Source organism: Peromyscus californicus, unplaced genomic scaffold (assembly GCF_007827085.1).
Source record: "Peromyscus californicus insignis strain IS unplaced genomic scaffold, ASM782708v3 Scaffold_8__1_contigs__length_139910024, whole genome shotgun sequence".
In the NCBI taxonomy this organism is placed as follows: Eukaryota; Metazoa; Chordata; class Mammalia; order Rodentia; family Cricetidae; genus Peromyscus; species Peromyscus californicus.
The window spans coordinates 13219877-13243382 of NW_026294606.1; the positions used below are offsets into that span (position 1 = coordinate 13219877).

The following is a 23506-nucleotide window of genomic DNA, read 5'->3' on the forward strand; positions in this document are numbered from 1 at the left end:
CGGGGCTGGGAGGGAGAACTGCCCGCGCGGTGGGCTGGGCTGCGGGCCTCTGGGGTCATTAGCCGAGGAGGCTGTCTTTGCACACCCTGCCCGGCGTGCGGAAGTGAGCCAGCCGGCTCCCAGCCGCCTCTGCACGGAGACGGTCGCTCACCTAGTGTGCTGCCCCAAGCAGGGAGAGCCCAGGTGTGGAGAGTTCTGGACATAGGGTGCCCTCCGCCACCCCTAGAGCACCGCTAATTACTGGCCGGTGCTATCTAGTCCCAGCTTAAAAAGATGTACTCGTGTAAAAGGAAGTTTCCGGAAGAAAACGTGCTAGGATGTAAGTAGAGACTTGACGAAGCAAGTTACAAATAACCGTTTTCTCCAACGAGCCGGTGTCAGTTTTTCTGTTCAATTCCGTTTCATGCGCATTGTTAGTTGCAGCACGCAGCGGAATAAAAGGAGTCCCCGTGATCTCTCTGAATTACTCGGGTGGGGCTACTGGGGTAACAGTCTTACCCTTGCCTGCTGGGCACGGTGGCCCACGCCTTTAATCCCTGCACTCTAACGGGTTCTAGGGCTACGAAGTGTGACCCTATCTAAAACAATAAAGACAGACGTCAACACGGTAGGTAGCCTCACTACTGCAAATTTATTGTAGTGTTGAAGGGTGATCAGCTGCCTGCGTAGGTAGTCATTCTAACGACAGTTTTCCTTACTTCACTCGGCCCGGTTAAAAAGAGAACACAAGGTCTTCTGACTTCTTACACTACTTAAAAGTTATTGTTGGTACTATAATAATAAATATGCTGGCCGGGCGGTGGTGGCGCACGCCTTTAATCCCAGCACTCGGGAGGCAGAGCCAGGCGGATCTCTGTGAGTTCGAGGCCAGCCTGGGCTACCAAGTGAGTCCCAGGAAAGGCGCAAAGCTACACAGAGAAACCCTGTCTCGGAAAACCAAAAAAAAAAAAAAAAAAAAAAATATGCTAATTGCCTCCCGACCATATCACATGGGATGACAGGTGGGATTAAAACTTCAACATGTGAATATGAGGAAGTAAGCATACACTCTGTAACGCGGATATCCTTGAGATCTGAGAGTCTTGTTCTGAGAGGTCTTAATTACTGTCTGGAAGTAAGTTGCTTTTCCAAGTAGTCTCTATTGATTGAATCCTTTGGGTTTCCTGCCCACCAGTTACTGCACATTTGCCTACTTGTTTGCCTGTCTGCACTATTTACTCTCCATGCAACGAATGTAGATAGCATATTTATTTTATTCATTACCCATGTCTAGAGCATAATAGAGTCCCTGTGCATGGTGAATACTCAATAATGAACTATTTTTTTTTAAACTTTAAATAAACCGTCAGCATAGGAATACATTCCTAAATAGGCATAATAATGTACTGTGATAGTAAAGATGTGAACCGGGCAGTGGTGGCCCATGCCTTTAATCCCAGCACTTGGGAGGCAGAGGCAGGTGGATCTCTGTGAGTTCAAGGCCAGCCTGATCTACAGAGCAAGTTCCAGGACAACCAAAGCCTTTACACAGTGAAACCCTGTCTTGAAAAACAAAAAAGATGTGAACAAATTCAAGGAGATAAAGTTGCTAGCTTACGTAGAATCTGGGAAAGAAAAGCTTTATAAGGGATGTATTTTGAAAGAAAGTAGTCAGGCATTGTGGCTCACCTTGTTATCCCAGAGCTCAGGAGGCTGAGATAAAAGGATTGTTGAGAGTTCAAGGTCTCCCAGGGTTCCATAGTACCAGTCAAACATGATTACATAGTGAGATTGTGTTCTCCAGAAACAAATGAGGTATTTCTCAAATATAGAGTAGTGCGAGCCACTCCTCTGTACCAAAGACTCAGGTTTAGCAATTAATATTTTGCTGATGTTTCGTCCATCTCCTCCCTCCTACTCTCATACCTCCCCCCCCCATTTTGGAACAGAGTCTAACTATGTAGTTCAGGCTGGCCTTGAACTCATGTTCCTCCTGCCCCGTTCTGGGATTATAGGCAAGTACCATTGTGCCCAGCTTTAGGAAACACACACACACACCATTATCCCTGAAGAGATTTGGAATGTTTTGGTATTATATGCTAAAAATCAGGGGCAGCAAATATATTTTTGATAATATCACTGTGTAATTTACCACATCAATACTATAAAGCAAAAAAGAAATACCATTATTATTGTCTTAATAGATGCAGAAAAATAATAAAATTCACATACTTATAATTCAAACTCAATAAATCTGCCAGGCACTGATTAATACTCAGAAATTAGAAGAAGGGGAAAGCTTGTTAACTGGAAGAGTATCCATAAAAATATTAACATAATTCTAGCCGGGCAGTGGTGGCGCACGCACAGAGAAACCCTGTCTCGAAAAACCAAAAAAAAAAAAATAATAATAATTCTTATGGAGAAACATTATAAGTATTCCCTTAATTTTTTTTATTAGCTTTTTTTAGCAGCTGGACATTGTAGGCAGTGTATGCTCAGTTTCCTTTCAGAATAATCACAGGGGCCTCTTCCTGTGTCTCTGTGTCCTTAACATCCACCGTAGTAACGAATTTCAGGATAAGAGCATGCACTTGAAGAGAGTCAAATGTTGGTGTTACCGCCTTTACTCAGTAGAGTAGCCTAAAATAACATTTGCTTTGAGGCTAGTCCTTATGAGGCATACTAGCATCTACCTTCTCCCTCTGGAGGACTTTCCTCAGGAATGCTATCATCAGGAAGACATATAGGGAACTAATTTGACTACCCTTTGATTAGTACCAGCTGCCTTGAACACAGCATATGAAATGAAGCAGTGGTGTGGTGATAGACAGTGTACCCTAATACAATTTGCCTGAGGATCAGAGGACAGAGCCAGCCACTAGATTAGACATAGAGGCCAGGCAGTGGTGGCACACACCTTTAATCCTGTCACTCAGGAGGTAGAGATCCATCTGAATCTATGTGAGTCCAAGGCCACACTGGGCTACATGAGCGAAGCAGAGCCAGGCAGTGGTGGCACATACCGAGATCTTATGTCTTTGCTTGGGAAGCACACACGCCTTTAATCCCAGGAAGTAGTATGGCAGGGCAGAGAATGGTATATAAGGCATGAGAAAACAGGAACTCACTCTCTTTAGGCTGAGGATTTCGTAGAGGTAAGAACTAGTGGCTGGCTGCTCTGCTTCTCTGATCTTTCAGCTTTCACCCTGGTATCTGGCCCTGGGTTTTTTATTAAAAAACCATCTAAGATTTGGCCCAATTCTATGAGGGCCTGAGTTCAAGTCTCCAACACCCATGTAAAAAGCCAGGTGTGGCCATACACAGCTGTAACCCAGCACTGTTCGAGGAAAGGAGGAATGGAGACAGGAGGATTGCTGAGGCTTGCTAGCCTCCAGTCTAGTACCAGGTTCATAGAGAGACTTTGTCTCAAAGGAATAAGGTCAAGAATAATTGAGAAGGACACTCAGTATCCTCCTTTGGCCCCCATATAAACACACACACACACACACACACACACACACACACACACACACACACACACACTTTTAGGCTGGAAAGATGGCTCTGTGGGTTAAGTTGTTTGCTGCTAAGTCTGACTACCTGAGTCCAGACCAAAGAACCCAAATGGTGAAAGGAGATAATCGACTCCATGTAACACAAATTGCTAAATGGTCTTATTAATGAAAAATCCGGAGCCAGATATTGGGGTGAAAGCTGAAAGATCAGAGGGATAGAACAAGCCAGCCACAAGTTCTTACCACTAGGAAATCCTCAGCCCAAGAGAGTTAATTCCTATATACTCATGCCTTATATACCTTTCTGTGCCCTGCCATCTTACTTCCTCTCTCTGCCCAGCTACATCACTTCCTCTTTCTGCCCAGCTCTATCACTTCCTGTCTTTCTATACAAACCTCCAGACCTCTATGGTTAACTAATGCTGGGATTAATGGCATGTGCCACCACGCCTGGCTCTGTTCCCAGTGTGTCCTTGAACTCACAGAGATCCAGATGAATCTCTGCCTCCTGAATGCTAGGATTAAAGGCATGTGCTACGACTGCCTGGCCTCTGTGTTTAATATAGTGGCTGGCTTTGTCCACAGATTCCCAGGCAAGCTTTATTTGTTAGAGTGCAAATCAAATATCACCAGAACTCCACAGAGTTGTTCTCAGACCTTCACTCAGGCCATAGCACATACTCAGCTTTTGCTAGATAAGTGTAAACAAATAAAAATAATTAAAGCTCTTTCTGTGTGCACTGTTACAGAGTTCTTTTACCTTCTCTTCATTAGTGTGTCCGTTAGAATGGCTCATTACCATTAAATTGTTTGCTGTTGTTGGGTGTATGGGTAATTAATTATACAAAGTGATGGGCTTCATCATATTTTCATACCTGTGTATCAGACTTGCTGCTTTGCTCATTCACTTCACCATTACTTTTGCAACGCAGCCTTCTTGACAAGATGCAATTTGAGGATAAATGGTAAGTTTCACTTAGATAAAGTCATACCATTTAACACCAGCCTGACTTACGTTTGCTTTTTTGTACTTTCCCCTTCTCTAAGTCTGGCATAAAGTCTACATTGACCCCATAAAATGAATTTGTTTTGTGCTCTTTTATTTGTGCTCTAACAAATGAAGCTTGCCTGGGAATCTGAGGACAAAGCCAGCCACTATATTAAACATAGAGACCAGGCATTGGTAGCACACGCCTTTAATCCTAGCATTCGGGAGGCAGAGATTCATCTGTTTTTCCTCCTTTTTTAGTATTCAGACCAACTTCCTTAGAATGTGATTTACTTTGGTTTTATGTTAATATATAGCTCATTTTTTTTTCTTTTTTGATTGTGTTGAGACAGGGTCTATCTATGTAGCCTGGCTCTCCTGGAACTCTGGATTGGATCCACTTTTCTCTACCTCCCAAGTTCTGGGAGTAATGGTGTGTGTCATCACTCCTGGCTTAGCTCAGAATTTTATTGCTCTCTTCCAATACCTTTCAAATGCTACAGAGATTGGAAAACTTGGAATGTTCCATGGATCTCATCATACCTGTGAGTCTGTACATGGTTAACTATCCAAAGGCTACTTCTATAACAAATTAAGCATAAAGATGGGGAAGGGAGCTAAAATTGTTTTTCATTGCCACCTAACGAACTACCTCCCAAGAGTAATGACTTTAAACAGACTTTCCCCCTTCACAGTGCTCTTACCTGCTGAGCCATCTCTCCATCCCAAGAAGGAGCTTCTTATAAAATAGAACTCAGGTTTTTAATAAACATTATCAGAGCAGTGGGGAAAAACTTCATAGATGCTCCAAATAATCCATGGCCAGTATATGGAGAGCTATCTATGTGTCCACTTTAAAATTGGAAACAGTGTTAAGGTGCATGTTGTTACCATGTGCAAATATGATCACATCCTGTGTGCTGTGATGTGAAAAAGATTTCAAAACTGCTACTCTTGTACCCAAAGCCCTCCAAAAACCATCAAGAGACCAAATCTGATGCAAAAGCAAAGAGTCTTTTTATTTTATGTTAACTGGAGTCTCTCCATCTGTCTGACGCAGCAGCAGAGCAGGAGAGACCCTGAGTAGCAATGGGGCAGGGTTTTTAAAACAAGGGGGGCTTGGGGTCTACAGACTACATAGGAACAGACTCAGGATTTATGCAAGTGGCAATCATGTTAGTAACTTTTAATTGGCTAGGGTTAGTTGGGGATTACAGTTATCCATTTTGGAGCAGGCCTGGACAGGTCCCAGGCTTTGTCCTTGAGCTGCCCTGGAGGCTGGCTGGCCTAGCACACACTGTGGGGTCTGGCTCAGAGGCCCAGGCTTGGTGTGTCCTATCTTCCTGTCCCTGCTGGCAGGGGCATCAGTGATTAATTGTCTTTTGTTCATGGCCTTCCCAGAAACTGCTTGCTCAAGTCTCAGGAAACTGAACTTGAGGCCTGACCTCTGAGAGAAGATTGAGCAGCCTGTAATGGCGTCTGCTCGGTCCTCTCACTACAAAGTGTGTAACCCAACAGTGAGTGTCCCAGATCTTTTTTTTTTTTTAATATTTTTTTAAAGATTTATTTATTCATTATGTATACAGTATACAGCATATGTGACTGCAGGCCAGAAGAGGGCACCAGATCTCATTACAGATGATTGTGAGCCACCATGTGGTTGCTGGGGATTGAACTCAGGACCTCTGGAAGAGCAGGCAGTGCTCTTAACCACTGAGCCATCTCTCCAGCCCGTGTGTCCCAGATCTTTATGGAGAGAGGCAGTGATGAGTTCCAGCGGTCAGCTTGACTGGATTAAGAAACCATGGGCATCGGTGAGGAAGAACACCAGTATGTCTGTGAGGGTTTTTCCAGAGAGTATTAACTGAGCAAGTCTGCTGTGAATGTGGGCACCACCACCCAGAGGTGGATGAAAAAAGCCAGCTGAGCACAAGTTTCCCTTCTCTCCCGACCCACGCAGAGGTGAACAAGCAGCCCCATGCTTCTGCCACCATGCTCTGCCTACAGTGTGGACTGCCCCCTCACCCCGCCCCTCACCCCACCCCCCTCACCCCAGCAGCCAAAAGGAACCTTCTTCCCTTAAGTTGTTTCTTGCTGGCTGTTTTGTGCCACATGAAGAGTAGTTATAACACAACCAAGGATGGTTAGTTAGGAGTGCCTCTCTAAACCAGTGCACATTTTGGAGAGTTCTTCTGTGTTCATTATCTATTCCTCATGATAAACATCTTTTTGGCCCCATTTCCAGAGTGCTGGGGTGACTAATGCATATTACCACGCCTAGCTTGATAATTTTCTTAAAACATTATTACTAAGTTAGAAAAACAAACAAACAAAAACCCAGAAACCAAAAGAAATTCGTGTGGCCAGAAAGGGGCTGAAGAGATGGCCCAGTGGTTAAGAGCCCTTGCTGCTCTTCCAGAGGTCCTGAGTTAGGTCCATAACAACCTCATCAGGCACCTCACAAGAGCTCTAACTCCAGATCTGAGTCACCCGGCTCCCTTCTCTGGCCTCTGTGGGCACCCATTCACATGTACCATACACGAAATATTTTTTATTGATACGTTTTTGGCTTTTTGAGCCTGAGTTTCTCTGTGTAGCCTTGGCTGTCCTGGAACTTGCTCTGTAGACCAGACTGGCCTCAACTAAAATATCCACCTGCCTCTGCCTCCTGAGTGCTGAGATTAAAGGTATGTGCTACCATGGCCTGGCTCAAAATACTTTTTTAAAAATTAAAAAAGAAGGTCAACAAGTATATGGAAAAAAGTTCATAATTCTTAGGAATTCAAGGCATTGAGAGTCGTATCTCAGCCTTAAGAGAAAATCAAAACTGCATTGAGACATGTTTGTTGTTCTTTTCTTTCCTTTTTTTCCCCCCACGGGGTTTCTCTGTGTAGCCCTGGCTATCTTGGAACTTTCCCTGTAGACCAGGCTAGCCTTGAACTCAGATCTGCCTGCCTCTGCCTCCTAAGTGTTTGAATTAAAGGCGTACACCACCATACTCAGCTACAATGAGAATCTTATCCCTATGAGAAAAACTCAAAATAACAAATGCTAGCCAAGTGGGGGTGTGGTTTGCCAGGGTATATACACAGATGCTAGTAATATAAATTAGAATAGTGTCTATGGAAATCAGTATGGTAGTTCCTCAAAAAACTAAAACTAGAACTGGTCAATGATCCAGCTGAATCCTGCTGGCTCTGCACCTGAAGGACTAATTTAGTATATGGCAGAAATACCTGCACACTCTTGTGGCACCATTCACAACAGCCAAGATGTAGTATCAGACTAGGGGTGTGTGTGTGTGTGATAAATTTTATTCATTATAAGCAATGAAACTACATCTTTTACCAGGAAATGGATGGAATTATAGACTACATTAATCGAAATGAGGTAAAGTCAGAAAGGCACATGCCCATGTTTTCTCTTAGGTGGAATCTAGATGTCTTTAAAAGGTATGAACACGCACATATATGATATGAAAGTAGAAAAGAAACTACTTGGAAGGAAGAAGAGGAGGACTTAAGGGCACAAGAAAAGTAATGAGGAATTAAAAGGAACAAATTACATGCTACACATTGTGAAGATATCAGAGTGAAACCCATTATTTGTATGCTAAATTAAAAAATAAAAATAATTTCTCAAGATATTTCTCAAAGGGTTATAGAGGTGCATGCCTGTAATTCCAGCACCCTGGAAGCTGAAGAAGGAAGTAGATAGGCATTGAATAGCTAGCTATTAAAGGGACTAAAGATATCCTAGAATAATTTGGCCCTGGATTGGCAACACCACAACCCTATAAAATCACCAAATTCTAATCAGTCAGTTAAGCCCAGTTAGCCTTGTAGAATCTTCAACAGAGGTGTCATTTTTTTCTTTCTTAGAGTTTGAGTGTGTGTGTGTGTGTGTGTGTGTGTGTGTGTGTGTGTGTGTGAGGGAGAATCTGGAACTTGAACCTAGGGCCTGGTACATGCTACCAGGTACAAGCACACTACCACTAAGTTGAGTTCCTAGAGTTCCTAGTCCTGATACTGTTAGGTATTTAGAAGTGGTTTTTGTACACTCACCCCCTCCACTGTCTGTGGTTTCATAGGGATTTTCTGGAGCTCACCTCATTGACATGAACAGGTATATCTGGAAAAGTTTGTCATCATAACTGTCACTTTGTTCTGGGGCTGCTGAAGGAGCCAGAGGCAAATGCCAAAACTAACAAAGCATATCCTCCTCATTCTGGTCAGCTGGGAGATCAGATACCAGGAGCTGTGGGTGCAAAGCAGAAATTAGCCATCAAATTATGACTCTTAGGGACATATGACTCTTAGGGTACTGCATCTTCTGGTGGCAGCGCACGAAAAAGGAAATGGAAATAGGAAACGGCTTGTCTGTCCTCACTCTCATTCCCTGGTTCATCTGGCCTGTTGCCTAGACGTTCCTTCACTGATATTAGAACTTACTTCTTCAGGATTCCAATGTAGGCTCAAGACAGCAAGCTCTTTAGGAATACCTCTACAGCCAGATTAGCACTGTTGAGACATCCAGGCTTGCGGACTGAACAACTACTGGATCCTTGGCCTTTCCATCAGGAGACAGCCATTGTTGGATTACCCAGACCACAGCCTGTTAGCCAGTCTGATAAATCCCATGTACATGAAAATAAATTAAAAATTTGTAAAGTGATTTGGAGAAATGACTTGGTGTTTAAGAGCTCTTGGTAGAGCCTGGTGGGTCTCTGTGAGTTTGAGGCCAGCCTGGTCCACAGAGCAAGATCCAGGGCAGGCACCAAAACTACACAGAGAAACCCTGTCTAGAAAAACCAAAAAAAAAAAAAAAAAAAAAAAAAAAGAGCACTTGGCAGAGGATCTAGTACTCACATGGTAGTTCACAGCCATCCATAGTTCCAGTTTCAGAGAATCTAATGCTCTCTCTGCAGGCAGGCAGCAATGCACACATGCACGCTCGCACGCACGCAAACACACACACACACACACACACACACACACACACACACACACACACTTTCAGGTAAAACACGCATAAAATAAATAAATTGAATACAATTTTAAGTGATATCAACTAAGAATTTAAAAATAAAACATGACTCTTAGCTTCCCTTCCTCCACTCCTTCTCCTCAGCTAGTACTTTGATACTTCCTGGGTCCCAGGCTGGACGCCACACACACATGTAGCCCTTCAGCAAGTTCCTAAGGGAGTTTTGGAGGAACGCTGTGACTCTGACAGAGGCAAGTGGAACCAAGACTGAGTAGGCATGTCAACTGTGCTGAAGACACGTCTGTCAGTGAGTGGACACACACCTGGGGGTGCGTCTTGACACACAACTCCTTCTGAGTGCTGTCTTCAGGGTGCTGCTTGTGGATCAGGCTACTATGTTTTTCCAAATCCTCCCCTCCGCCCTTGTTGGTGCAGTCTTACCAGTTTTAGCTGCCCTGGAACTTGGGATCTTCTTGCCTCAGACTCCCCGGTGCTGGATTATAGGCACACATCACCATAGCCAGCTTATTTTATTATTACTGTATGTGTTTTGTGTTCAGAACTTCCCTTCTATGTGGCAGCTTCTGAGAGTTACTTCTGAGGTTTTTAGTGACAAAGCCCAGACTTTGCCAACCCAAAAAACTGCTTGGCAAACCATCCCAACATGCCAATCATAGAGAAAAGTAATGTTGAAAAGTCAAGAGAAAGACTCTAATGTGTCCTGGGTCCAGGAACAGAGAAGAGGCTTCATATGTTGCAGGTTCACCTTCGGGGTATAAGAACTTTAGGTTTAAATAGAGGAAGCACTGGATCAGCAGCACGAGGCACACACAACTAGGCTGTCCTGGCCAGTGATTACAGATCTTTAGTAAGAATGGAACCAGATGTGATAACAATTGCTAGCCCCAAGATACTCTCATCTTAGTGCTTTAGGCTTGAGGAGGAATGAGGTTAGTGAATGAGTCATTTGTCTCATTACTTTGACAAAGTACCTGGCAGAATTAACTTATGGGAGTAAGGGTGTGTCTGACTCACAGTTCCAGGGTACAGTCCGTCATGGTGGGGAAAGCATGGCAGCAGGAATGGGAGGCGTCTGGTCACACTGCATCCACTGTCAGGAAGCAGAGAGGCATAGATGCTGGTGCTTGGCTGGATCTCATTTTTTATGCACCCCACAGTTAGGATGGGTCTTCCCATCTCACTTAACCTAGATAATTAATCTGGATAATATTTCATGGACATGACCAGAGTTTTGTCTCTATAGTCATTTTAAATCCCATCAAGTTGACAAGGCTAACCATCACAGATATCACTAGTTTCTAGACACTCTGAGTGGTTTACATCCCCGCATGCAGAGGTCAGCAGATGAAGCAAGGCAAAGAAGACAGGTGCAGAATGAAGACAGATGCCAGGCTTCCATCCTGCTTTGGGCTACCTTGTAGTCTCCAAGAAGGGCCCAGTACTTTCCAGCCAAACACCATCTTACATGTTAAGTTACAAGGGGTTTTAAAGGGAGCAGGCAAAAGCACCATTTTGCTGAGTACTGCCATTTTAACTTCAGACTCCATTTTACTTGTAGGGGGAAATAAAGCCCAGGTTCCCAAGCCCCAGGGAAGCTGGGAACTTTCCAATGGCTGACCAACCTCCTCCCTAAACCATAGAAATAGTTGTTATGCATATTTACTTCTCTAGAAAAGTTATGGCTGTTCCTAACAATGGAAAGAACAAATAAATCTGATTGGTTGAACTAAAAGGCTTGTATTGTATGTTGGTTGCACACAAGAGAAGTCCCTAATCTTTGATTTCTGATTGGTGAAAATTCTAACTGTAACTTGGCAACAAATGTTTGTGAATTTTGTGTTTATAAACTCCATTTCTGTCCCTGCTCCGGGCTGTCAGGAGAAACAAGGCTCCTGAGTCCTTGTCCTGCAGCCCTGATCCATCAGTGACCTGCTTATGTGGTGAATTATTAAAATCTTTGGAACCCATAGATGTTATCTCTCTCCTTCCTTGTGGTGCATAACAGGCTAGGTGTAACAGTGTTTCTGTTATCTGATGTCTTTTCGGAGTTTCATTAAGGCTCACTGTCTTAGTTAGGGTTTCTATTGCTGTGATGAAACACCATGACCAAAAAGCAAGTTGGGGAGCAAAGAGTTTATTTGGCTTACACTTCCACATCACTGTTTATCACTGAAGGAAGTCAGGACAAGAACTCAGGCAAGACAGGAACCTGGTAGCAGCAGCCAATGCAGAGGCCATGGAGGGGCGCTGCTTACGCTTGATCTCCATGACCTGCTTAGCCTGATTTCTTGTAGAACCCAGGACCACCAGCCCAGGGATGACACCACCCACCATGGACTGGGCCCTCCCACATCTATCACTAATTAAGAAAATGCCTTACAGCCAGATCTTATGGAAGAGTTTTCTCAATTGAGGTTCCCTCATTTCAGAGAACTCCAGCTTGTGTTCTCTGATAAAAAACTAGCCAATCTGCTGTCGGGATAGAAAATAAATGAAAAAAAATTAATAATAAGAAACCTAGCCAACATTCTCAGCGCCTCCCTTCCAGATGACATTTGCGTATTCTCTCTTTTGTTTCCAGTTGCCTTTCCTGCCCACCCAGTGAAAGTTCTGTCTTGCCGCCGCCTTTGATGCTGCACTTAGCCAGCATCCTTTCTTGGGTAGCTGACACTGGATTCACACTGCCTCTGAGCCCCAGAACCTGACCTTGAGCATGCTGCACAAGTTCAACATGCTGGTGACATGAGGACTGAAGGAAAGAAGTGAAGCTATCCAAAACATAATCCAAAGGAGTAGGCCCCAAGGTTTCCCTCCATGACATCCTTGTGCTGCTTCCTCTCTGTTCTTGAATTCTAGCCCCTTCCCCCTTTTAAAAACAGGGTGTCACTATGTAGTTTTGACTAGCCTAGAACTCACTATGTAGAACAGCCTGGCCTTGAACTTACAGAGATCTGCCTGCTTCTGCCCACTGAGTGCTGAGATTAAAGGTGTGCACCATCACATCGAGCTCTAGATTTCTCTTTTGATACCATGAACAACCCAATGCCCGTTTCATTTTAGCTTTGGACTTAAAGGGATTGTAATGGTTTTTGAATACTACCTGTGCAGATTAAAGTGTTAGAAACAATAATCTCCATGGGCAAAGGAACACACAAACAAAGCAAAAGTAACTTGGCAAGTGAAGCGTTTATCTAATTATTCTTTATCAATAAAAAGTCTGGAGTCAAATATGGGGGGTAAGAACTGTGGGAGGCCAGCTGGGAGACTGGCTCCCACATTTTACCCTAGAGTACTCTTAAGGAGGGAGGGATAAGAGATTTAGATAGAAGGATAGAGGGGAGAGAAACAGATAGAAACACAGGATAGCCTTGGGAGCGACTGGATCCTTATTCACCGGCCCCTCCTGGCTCTTCTAAAGTGCTATTTATAGGAATGCCAAGGGGTGGAGCAAAAGACCTCCCCCAGCACAGCCAAGTGCAGACCCTTCCAATCACGTAGAAACCATGCACATGGTCAATCAATCCTCTAATGCAGCTCTGCTGGGTAAAGCAAGCTCAGATCTCACTAAGAAACCTTTGTGGGCCTCCACAAAGAACCTGAATGATCAGAGAATTGGCAGAGAAGCGACCAGTGACCACCTCTCTCTCTCTCTCTCTCTCATTCCTCAATCCTGGAGGGCCCAGAATCTTTCTAAGCCCTACCCTACTACTTCCTGTGTCTCTCTATATGTCCTTGGTCCTCCAGAACCTCTATGGTTAATTTTGTTCAGCTAGTAGCTAGCTCCACCCTATGATTCAAAGCAAACTTTATTGGCAGTCTCGGTAGTGTCAGAGTACAATCAAAATATCCTACAACAGCAAGGCAAATCTTTTTTTGTAAAAAGAGTATGCTAGAACCCAAACAAGGGTAGCAAGCACACTAGGGCCAACATGGCTCCTGTCTTTTATCACTGATGTAAGTGATGACGAGACTTATCTTATTGGTGGGAGCTTGATACACAGCCTGATACCTCCTATAACCTAACTAACTTCCACTAAGCCTTCCAAAGCTTTCAACACTGTCCCTTTCACTGGGAGTGTCTGGGCTCCTGTTGCCCTTCATGTAGCTTTAATTAGATCTGTCTTCTGTCAGTATTTAAATAGGACTGTTGATCTGATGGTTTCCTCCCTAAAAATATACAATCCTTCCTCTAAATAAAACATGACTCTTAAAAACAAAGTAGCAACCTTAGATGTCTAAGCCTTCTAAAACACACCCTAACCTGATGGTTGATGAGGCTCCAAGCAGGCTGAGCAGGAAACAACTTGGTTCTAAAGTGATCATTTTTTCCCCATTAATTTTAAATAGAACGAGATAAGAACCTTGAAAACTGGGGCTTTTTTGTTTTTTGAGACAAGGTTTCTCTTTGTAGCCCTGGCTGTCCTGGAACTCGCTCTGTAGACCAGGCTGGCCTTGAACCTGCCCATAGAGATCCATCTGCCTCTGCCTCTTGAGTGCTGGTATCAAAGGCAAGCAGCAGCACCACCACCATAGCACCAGCACCACCACCAGGAATTTTTTGTTTTGGTTTGGTTTGGTTTTTGGTTTTTCGAGACATGGTTTCTCTGTGTAGTTTTGGTGCCTGTCCTGGAACTCACTCTGTAGATCAGGCTGGCCTTGAACTCACAGAGATCTGCCTGGTTCTGCCTCCCGAGTGCTGGGATCAAAGGCGTGCACCACCATTGCACAGCTATAGTTCAGGGTTTTGTTTGTTTGTTTGTTTTTGTTTTTGTTTTTGTTTTTGGAGCTGAGGACCTAACTCAGGGCCTTGTGCTTGCTAGGCAAGCGCTCTACCACTGAGCTAAATCCCCAACCCATATAGTTCAGTTTTTAACCTTTATCCTAGTGGCTAGGTTTTCATTCATTCATTCATTTTTTAAAATTATAAAACAATAAAAAAATCTTAAAACAGCCTTTATGCATATGATAGAGGTCCTTAAAGAGAAAAGTGAATAAATCCCTTATAGAAATCTATGAAAACACAAAGAGTGGAAGGAAATTAAGAAAGGCATTCAAGACCTGAAAGTGGAAATTAATCAATAAAGAAAATTCAAACTGAGGGAAATCTGGAAAGAAAAATATAGGAACTTGAACAGGAACCACAGAGGCAAGCTTCACTGCTGTATAGCAAATGTGTTGCTGATTGGTCAATAAATAAAACACTGATTAGCCATTGGCTAGGCCGGAAGTATAGGCGGGACAAGGAGGAGAATAAAGCTGGGAAGTGGAAGGCTGAGTCAGAGAGACACTGCCAGCCGCCACGATGACAAACAGCACGTGAAGATGCCGGTAAGCCACGAGCCATGTGGCAAGGTATAGATTTATAGAAATGGATTAATTTAAGCTGTAAGAACAGTTAGCAAGAAGCCTGCCACGGCCATACAGTTTGTAACCAATATAAGTCTCTGTGTTTACTTGGTCGGGTCTGAGTGGCTGTGAGACTGGCAGGTGAGAGAGATTTGACCTGACTGTGGGCCAGGCAGGAAAACTCTAGCTAAACTTCACCAACAGAATACAAGAGATGGGGGGCTGGAGAGATGGCTCAGTGATTAAGAGCACTGACTGTTCTTCCAGAGGTCCTGAGTTCAACTCCCAGCAACCACATGGTGGCTCTCAACCATCTGTAATGAGATCTGGCGCTTATAATAAATAGCTAAATAAAAAAAAATTACAAGAGATGGAAGAGATAATTTTAGGCATCGAAGACATGATAAAAGAAATAGAAAGTACCTTAGCCAAAAAAAAATAAAGTTAAATCTAACAAACTCTTGGTGGAACCTGGCGGTGGTGGCGCATGCCTTTAATCCCAGCACTCGGGAGGCAGAACCAGGCAGATCTCTGTGAGTTCAAGGCCAGCCTGATCTACAGAGTGAGTTCCAGGACAGGCACCAAAACTACACAGAGAAACCATGTCTCGAAAAACCAAAAACCAAACCAAACCAAAACAAAAAATTCCTGGTGGTGGTGCTGGTGCTATGGTGGTGGTGCTGCTGCTTGCCTTTGATACCAGCACTCAAGAGGCAGAGGCAGATGGATCTCTATGGGCAGGTTCAAGGCCAGCCTGGTCTACAGAGCGAGTTCCAGGACAGCCAGGGCTACAAAGAGAAACCTTGTCTCAAAAAACAAAACAAACAAACAAACAAATCACAGAAGAAACTTTCCCTAATCTAAAGAAGGAGATGCCTATCAAAGTATAAGAAGCATACACCAAAATAGATTGGACCACAAAAGGAAGTCCCTTTGGCACATAGTAATCGAAATACTAAACATATAGAACAAAGAAAGAATAGTAAAAGCTGCAAGTGAAAAAGAACAAGTATATAAAAGCATACCTATTAGAATTATACCTGATTTCTCAATGGAGACTCTAAAAGTCAGAAGTACCTGGACAGACGTCCTGAAGACTCTGAAACCACAAATTCAAGCCCAGGCTACCTACTATACCCAGTAAAACTTTCAGTCACCATAGATGGAGTAAATAAGACATTCTATAAATAAACCAAATTTAAGCAATATCTATCTACAAATCCCACGGAAGGTGCTAGGAGGTAAATGCCAACCTAGAAAGGTCAACTACATCTAAGAAAACACAGGGAATAAATAATTCCACACCAGCAAAGTAAAAATGACGGGGGGAAGCATACCCATCTACCCACCATCACCACCACAACCACCACCATCACTAACAACAACAACAACAAAATAACAAGAATAAATCATCATTGGTCATTGGTATTGCTCAACATCAACAGTCTTAATTCCCAAATAAAATGATACAGACTAACAGAATGAATGTGAAAACAGGATCCATCCTTCTGTTGCATCCATTAAACACACCTTAACATCAAGGATAGACATCACCTCAGGTTAAAGTGTTGGAAAAAGATATTCTAAGCAAATGGACCTAAGAAGCTAGTGTAGCCATTTTAATATCTGACAAAATAGACTTCAAACCAAACAAATAAGAAGAGATAGCAAAGGAAAGGAAAATCCACCAAGAGGACATTGCAATTACTAACATCTACAACCCAAACACAAGGGCACCCATATTTGTAAAATAAACACTCTACAGCTTAAATCACATACTGACCCTCACACAGTGATTGTGGGAAATGTCAATACCCCACTCTCACCAAGAGACAGGTCATCCAGACAAAAACTAAGCAGAGAAATGCTGGATAACTGGCATTATAAACCAAATGGACCCAACAGATATTTATAGAGCTGACTTCCCAGTGAGCTTAGACAACACAAGACAAACCAGCATCATGTACATATCAGTTATCAATATGCTTAGCCAATGTTACTGCAGTGGCTTGCAAATGGTTTCTGTTAGTTATTAGGTGGTGCTGTTTACCATTCGAGAAAAGTCACGAGGCACAACAAAACCCACTCTAAGAGTTTATTAAGGGAAGGGAACAGAAGGGGGTGCTTAGGCCTATTATTGAAAGATTATGCTGGAAGAGAGGGGAGGGGTATGTGGGGACTCGCTTTTAAGGAATTCCCCCACACATGCAAATATGGGCTTAGCTAACTACGCCATGCACGCGCATAGATTACATGATCATGCTGCACGCAAATTGCAAATTCCATAGGATATAAGGCCCTGAGATGACTAACTGTTTTGCCAGCACTTGCGTGGTCATAGAGGAGTGGCTAGGAATTCTATCAGTTTCTGTCCTTCAAGGAGAAATAGAAATGCTAAAAAAAATTTTTCTTTTGAAAACAGAATTTTTTTTTTAATTAGGAAGATGTAAAAAAAAAAACCACTTATTTTTAGGAGTTCAAGTGACTTCACGTAGGAAGTTTCTAACTACCATCAATGAATCATGAGTGTGGTATTTGTAACACTTTATTTCTGTAATGACATTTAGAATTGAAACATTACCTGTGGAGCAATACAATCTTTCTTTCTTAAAAAAAAAAAAAGTGTTTAAATAATGAAGGGCACCTCCACACAGCGGGGGGCTCCCTCCTGAACCCGGGGTTAGGCACAAACCACACCCAAACACTTGTTTTCACAGACAGATCCTTTAGTAAGCAGGGAAGAAATGTTAAAGTGGCTGCTTTCTGACTCAGGCAGAAAACAGCAGCGAATGACCTTGTGGGTGTCGTTTTTAAGGGGAGAGAGGGGAGGTCTGTGTTAGAATGGGCTAGGATGTCGTGGTAGAGGAGATGGGGATGAGGGAGAAGGGGAAGGGGACAAAGGAAAGTGGGCAGGGGGATTTGTCTCAGAGGGACAAAGGACTGTTCTGGATAGAGGGGAGACAGCCGTGGCACATGGGCAAATGGCAGTTTATAAAGATAAAATGGGATGAGGTGTTTAATTTTTGTTTGTTTGTTTGTTTGTTTTTCGAGATAGGGTTTCTCTGTGTATCCCTGGCTGTCCTGGCACTAGCTCTGTAGACCAGGCTGGCCTCAAACTCACAGACATCCGACTGCCTCTGCCTTCCGAGTGCTGGGATCAAAGGTGTGAGCCACTACCGCCCGGCAAGGTGTTTAATTTTAATTGGGCATATTGATTAGTGAGCCAAAAGGGGGTTCTGATTGCTGGACTGTCATAGCTGGACCTTGGTAATCAACCTCAGGAGGAAGAAGTGGCCAAATAAGGGAAGAGACCTTAGTGGCTAGCTTTAGGAATGTAATCTAATCAGTTTTTTTTTTTTTGTTTTTTTTTTTAGCAAGGCAAAAGGAGTCGGGGAGAAGGGCAGGGCCTGCCACAGCCAAGCTCGCCACATTCAAGCAGGCCAGAGTCCCTTCAGATAAGTTCTCCTGTGTAGCTCCGGCCAGCCTTTAACTCACAGACATTCATCTGCCTCTCTTGAGTGCTGGGATTAAAGGCATAATCCTTTCTTTTAAACAATGTGTTGCAAATATAAATGTGCATGCTAAGATAGGTCTATTCTGTGAGTTCTGGTTTTTTTTTTCCCCCCTCAGAGGGACAAAGGATGATTTGCAAGTTTTAATTCTCTGCTTCAAAATCATTCCAGAAGGTAATTCTAGAAAATATATACAAGTTAATGGTAATTTGACCAACTGCCTTGATTTAAATCCTGTTGAGGGTGAGGCCTAGTAGGAGTGGGGGGTTGAATTAGTTACTTTTGGTTGTTTTTTTCGAGACAGGGTTTCTCTGCTTAACAGCCCTGGCTGTCCTGGAACTCAATTTGTAGACCAGGCTGACCTTGAACTCACAGGGATCCACCTGCCTCTGCCTCCTGGATGCTGGGATTAAAGGTGTGTGTGTGACCACACCCAATTAGTTTTCTTTTTTTTAAAATTTATTTATTTTTATGTGCATTGATGTTTTGCCTGCATGTGTGTCCATATGAGGATGCCAGGTCACCTGGAACTGGAGCTACATAGACTTGTGAGCTGCCATATGGGTGCTGGGAATTGAACCTGAGTCCTTTGGAAGAACAGTCAAGCTCTTAACCACTGAGCCATCTCTCCAGCACCTCCCCTCTCCCGCCGCAATTAGTTACTTTTCTTAAGGCTGTGACCAAATCCTGGTAAGAAGCAACTTAAGGGAGAAAGGAAAGGTTCTTGGGAGGGGCAGGGAGATTCATGGTACTCAGTTCACTTTCTTCTTTTTTCTTTTGTTCCATCCAAGGCCCCAGCCTTTGGGTTGGTCCCACACAGGGTAGTGTGGGCCTTTCCTCATAGTTAGTCCTCTCTGAAACACCCTCACCGGCCGATCCAGAGGTGTGCATCAGTCTCCTAGGTGATTCTAAACCCAGTCACATTGACAATGAGGATCACCCCTTCCATCACAGGATGAACAGATTAATGGACTTCTTTTTTTCTTCTTCTTTCTCTTCCTCCTCATTCTTAAAAAAAACAAAACAAAAAAACCTTCTATTTATTTTTAATTAGATGTATGTGTGTGTTTGGAGTGGTATGTATGTACTAGCATGGGTCCCAGTAGAGGCCAAAAAAAAAAAAAAAAAAAAAGGATGTCAGAGTCCCTGGAGAAGAAGTTGTCAGCCACTTGATGTGGGGAATTGAACCCAGGTCCTCTGCCAGAGCAGTCTGTGCTCTTAACTGCTGAGCCATCTCTGCAGCCCAGTAGATGCCTTTTTGTGTGAGTTCTTCTCTGATAGGACTGGATAGCCTTCCTGCAGGATGTGTTGTTATAAAGTGAGTCTGGCTTCCCTTAGCTCTTTCTGTGTTCCTCTCTGCACATGACCAATGCGAGAGTGTGTGGGTGAGCACGCACGGTTCAGAGCAGCTGCCCAGTGTTAGTTTCTTCCTTCCCTTGCTGCTGAGACAGAATGCCCAACACAAGCGCTTGAAGGAAGGAAGGGTTGAACTGGTTCACAAGAGAACACTGGGAAGTCGCCATGGTAGGGGCTTGAAGTGACTGGTCACATTGTATCCACAGTCAGGAAGCAGAGAGAAAAAGAAAAACTTGTGCTCCACTCTGTCTCCTTTTCATTAGTCCAAGACCTCAGCCTATGGCAGGGCACTGCCTGTGTTTGTATTGGGTTTTCCCACCTCCGTGCACCTAGTCTAGAAACTCGTCTCCAGAAGTGCCAGGGGTGTGTTTCCTTAGTGAGTCTAGAGCCTGTCAACTTGACAAGATGAACCTACCCTCAAAGCAGAGGCTCTCCTGCAGTGTGGCCTTTGAACCCATGTACCAGCAAGGAGCATCCAGGAAGGAAGAATGGGAGCTAGGTTACCAGGACCAGAGTGCTTGGTGAAGGGTTTGAGTTCTGAAATAGTAAGAAGCTGTCGTGGGTATGAAACAGACTGGTAGCCTGATGTGATTGACCTTTAATATGCAGAGCTGAGTGGCTTTTGTTCCTTTGTGGCACCACTGTACACATGAGGGACACAGATGACTTCGGGTCATACTGTTTTTTTTGACATGGCCATAGCAAACCATAGCAAATCCATAGCTGTTACAGAAATGATAGGATAACAAGGTAGATTTGAATCTACTTTTAAACCAACAAAGCAATTGCTAGTTTTAAATATTTTACATTGATATGGATTTTTGTATATTGGTACAAATTTAAGGCTATTTTGGTTAGAACATACTGTACATATACATGTACTCTTGTTCAAGATATTGTACCTATACACCTCATCTAACAATGTAATATAAATTTCTAGTCCTTGAAAGTTATTATCACAAACTATTTAGGATAATAAATGCAGGTTAGTAGTTGGTCACTTTTATAATCAAACTTGTAGTTATGTTAGGTGTGTTTTCAAAGTCAAACAGATATATTTTAGATAGACAAGTAGCCTTCAAATACTCCAGAGATCTACAGAATGTGGCATTTAAATGTTTTAATAACAAAAGCTTTTCTTTTCTTTTCTGTTCTTTTCTTTCTTTCTTTCTTTTTTTTTATGAGAATGAGACGTGTCTGCTCCTGGCAGTACCAATCTACTTCAGAGAAGATGCTGGGCATTGAAGAAACTCTATATGGAGCTTACTTTCTTTGTGGCAAAAGTTAGCCATTGGGCAAGAAACTGCGCTTGCTTTGACTGCTGACAGTATGTGTCCAAGTTGGACAAGCAGGACAGAAAAGAAAGTGCTGCAGAACTTTGCCAAGACAAGGTGGGACAGTCCTTCAAAAATCCTGCTTCACAGATAAGTCTGTCAGATATGCTAGGCCTGTAGGCCAAAGATGGATGCCCCAACATTGCAGAGGAACCTTGGGTGACTGTCCAGGCAGCCAGCTGTTTCTGTCATTTCTTATTTTTGGAAGTCATTTGTTCTACAGTTCTTGTTTACTCAGGTAATATTATATAAACTTCTCAAGTCTCTGATGGAGCTGAAGACTTTATAGTTTTAGTTTTCCTTTTTAGCAAATTCAGAAAAGACACTCACAAAAGAGGTGTAAAGTGTATAAGGTTGAGAGAAGTCAAAAGATAGTTTTGGGTTGGTAATGCAAGTTAGGCTAGAAAGTGAATTAGGTACAACACTTTGGACTCACCAAAGGATAGATAGGATAGATAATGGAGTATTTTCTCTGGATCTGTCAAATGCTAATGGACTAGACATTGTTAATGTAATTATTGCCTGTATATTCATATATAGTTATTGTACTTATTGTATATAGTTTTTCTATGTTAGTTAAAACCTTCACTTTTTAGACAAAAGGGGGGAAATGTATGATATTTTGCTGGTGTTCTGACAAATAAAGCTTGCCTGGAGATCAGAGGGCAGAGCTAGCCACTAGTTAACCATATAGCCAGGCAATGGTGGTACACACCTTTAATCCCAGCACTTGGGAGGAGGAAGCAGGAAGATCAGGAGTTCAAGGCCATCCTGGGCTACATGAGATTGAACCAGTCTAAAAGAGAAACAGAGTCCGGTGGTGGTACATACCTTTAATCCCAGCATTAGGGAGGTGGAGACAGGAATATAAGGTAGGTGGAGACAGGATCTTGGTGCCCATTCAGACTGAGGATTTGTAGAGAAAGCATTTTGCCCAGGTCTGAGGATTTATAAAGGTAAGACGTTTCTAGTGGCTGCTGCTCTGCTTCTCTGATCTTTCAGCTTTCACCCTTGATATCTGACTCTGGGTTTTTATTGTTAAGACTCATTAGGATCAGGCTTTACACAGTCTTAAAAATAAATAACAATCTTTGTAAGAAAAACAAAAATTGGGTGGGGGTATGGAGGTATAGGATCATGAAGAATAGGGTTGGGCAGGTTGGGGACAGGACAGACAAGGGAGAATAATGAAAGAGATATCTTGTTGGGAGGACATTTTGGGGTTAAGGAGAAACCTGGTGCAAAGGAAACTCCCCAGAATCCACAAGGATGACCCCAGCTAAGACTCATAGCTGTAGTGGAGAGGGTGCCCAAACTGGCCATCTATTGTAATCAGATTGGTGACTATCCTAATTGTCATCAGAGAGCATTCATCCAATAACTGATGGAAGCAGATGCAGAGATCCGCAGTCAAGCACTGGACCAAACTCTGGGAGTCCTGTTGAAGAGAGAGAGGAAGGATTGTACAAGCCAAGGGGGTCAAGGTCATGACAGGGGAACTCACAGAGACAACTGACCTGAGCTCCTTGGAGCTCACGGACCTTGGACCAACAGTTAGGGAGCCGCATGGAACCAACCTAGGCCCTCTGCATGTGTGTGACAGTTGTGTAGCTTGGTCTATTTGTGGGGCTCCTAGCAATGCGATCAGGATCTGTCCTTGGCACTTAAGCTGGCTTTTGGGAACCCAATCCCCAAGCTGGGTTGCTTTGCCCAACCTTGGTGCAGGGGGAGGAGCTTGGTCCTGACTCAACTTGATGTGCTGTGCTTTGTTTACTCCTATGGGAGGCCTGTTCCTTTCTGAATGGAGATGGAGGAGCAGATTGGGGGTGTAGAAAGGAGGTGGGGGGAGGGAATGAGAGGAGAGGAGGGAGGGGAAATGATGGTTAGTATGTAAAATAAATGAAAAAAATTTAATAAAAAAAAAAAGAAAACCAACATTTACTAGTGGATGTTTACAATTATTGGTAATACAGTTTAAATCATGTTCCTTCGATCCTTTGAGTAAAACCTAGTCAGAGTCAGGTGACATTTAAGGACAAAGACAGCAACACTATCCTAAAGCCTTATATAAAATGTGTTTGGGATAAAATATTGATCTTTAGCCACCAATCTTCTGCAAGCCTGAAAACAGCCACCAGAGGGTGGAGTGCTCCTGATGTTTATCAACAGCCAGTTTTAGAAATAGGACAGCCCACCCTTCCCCCCTCCTCCTCCCTCTCCCCCTTCTCTCTTTCCCTTCCCTCCCTCCTTCCTCTGAAGTGTGGACTAATCCCTAGTAGCATTCCCTCTCTGCATCAGTTTCCAACTCATCAAATGTGTGGCTCCCAAGATTCCTAATGGCTTAGCCACGAGGAGAGCCTGCTGGCCTGAGCCAGCGCTGGCATCACTGGCTAAGGATGCTGGGTGACAGAAGATAACCAGATTCTGCCAGACAGGGAGCAGAGGATCATAATGAGTTAGCCTGTG

General features: G+C 43.4%; 1 long non-coding RNA gene across 2 annotated transcripts; it reads left to right on the forward strand.

Annotated features, from left to right (window-relative positions):
- The first annotated feature begins 34 nt into the window (after positions 1-34).
- LOC128104199 (uncharacterized) lies at positions 35-22055 on the forward strand. 2 transcript variants are annotated; one of them, XR_008215905.1, is made up of 3 exons: positions 35-319; positions 4839-5030; positions 20892-22055. It is a non-coding gene; the product is annotated as an uncharacterized LOC128104199 (long non-coding RNA). The 2 variants fall into 2 exon arrangements; XR_008215904.1 differs by lacking the exon at positions 20892-22055 and adding an exon at positions 12074-13801.
- Positions 22056-23506: the final 1451 nt, after the last annotated feature.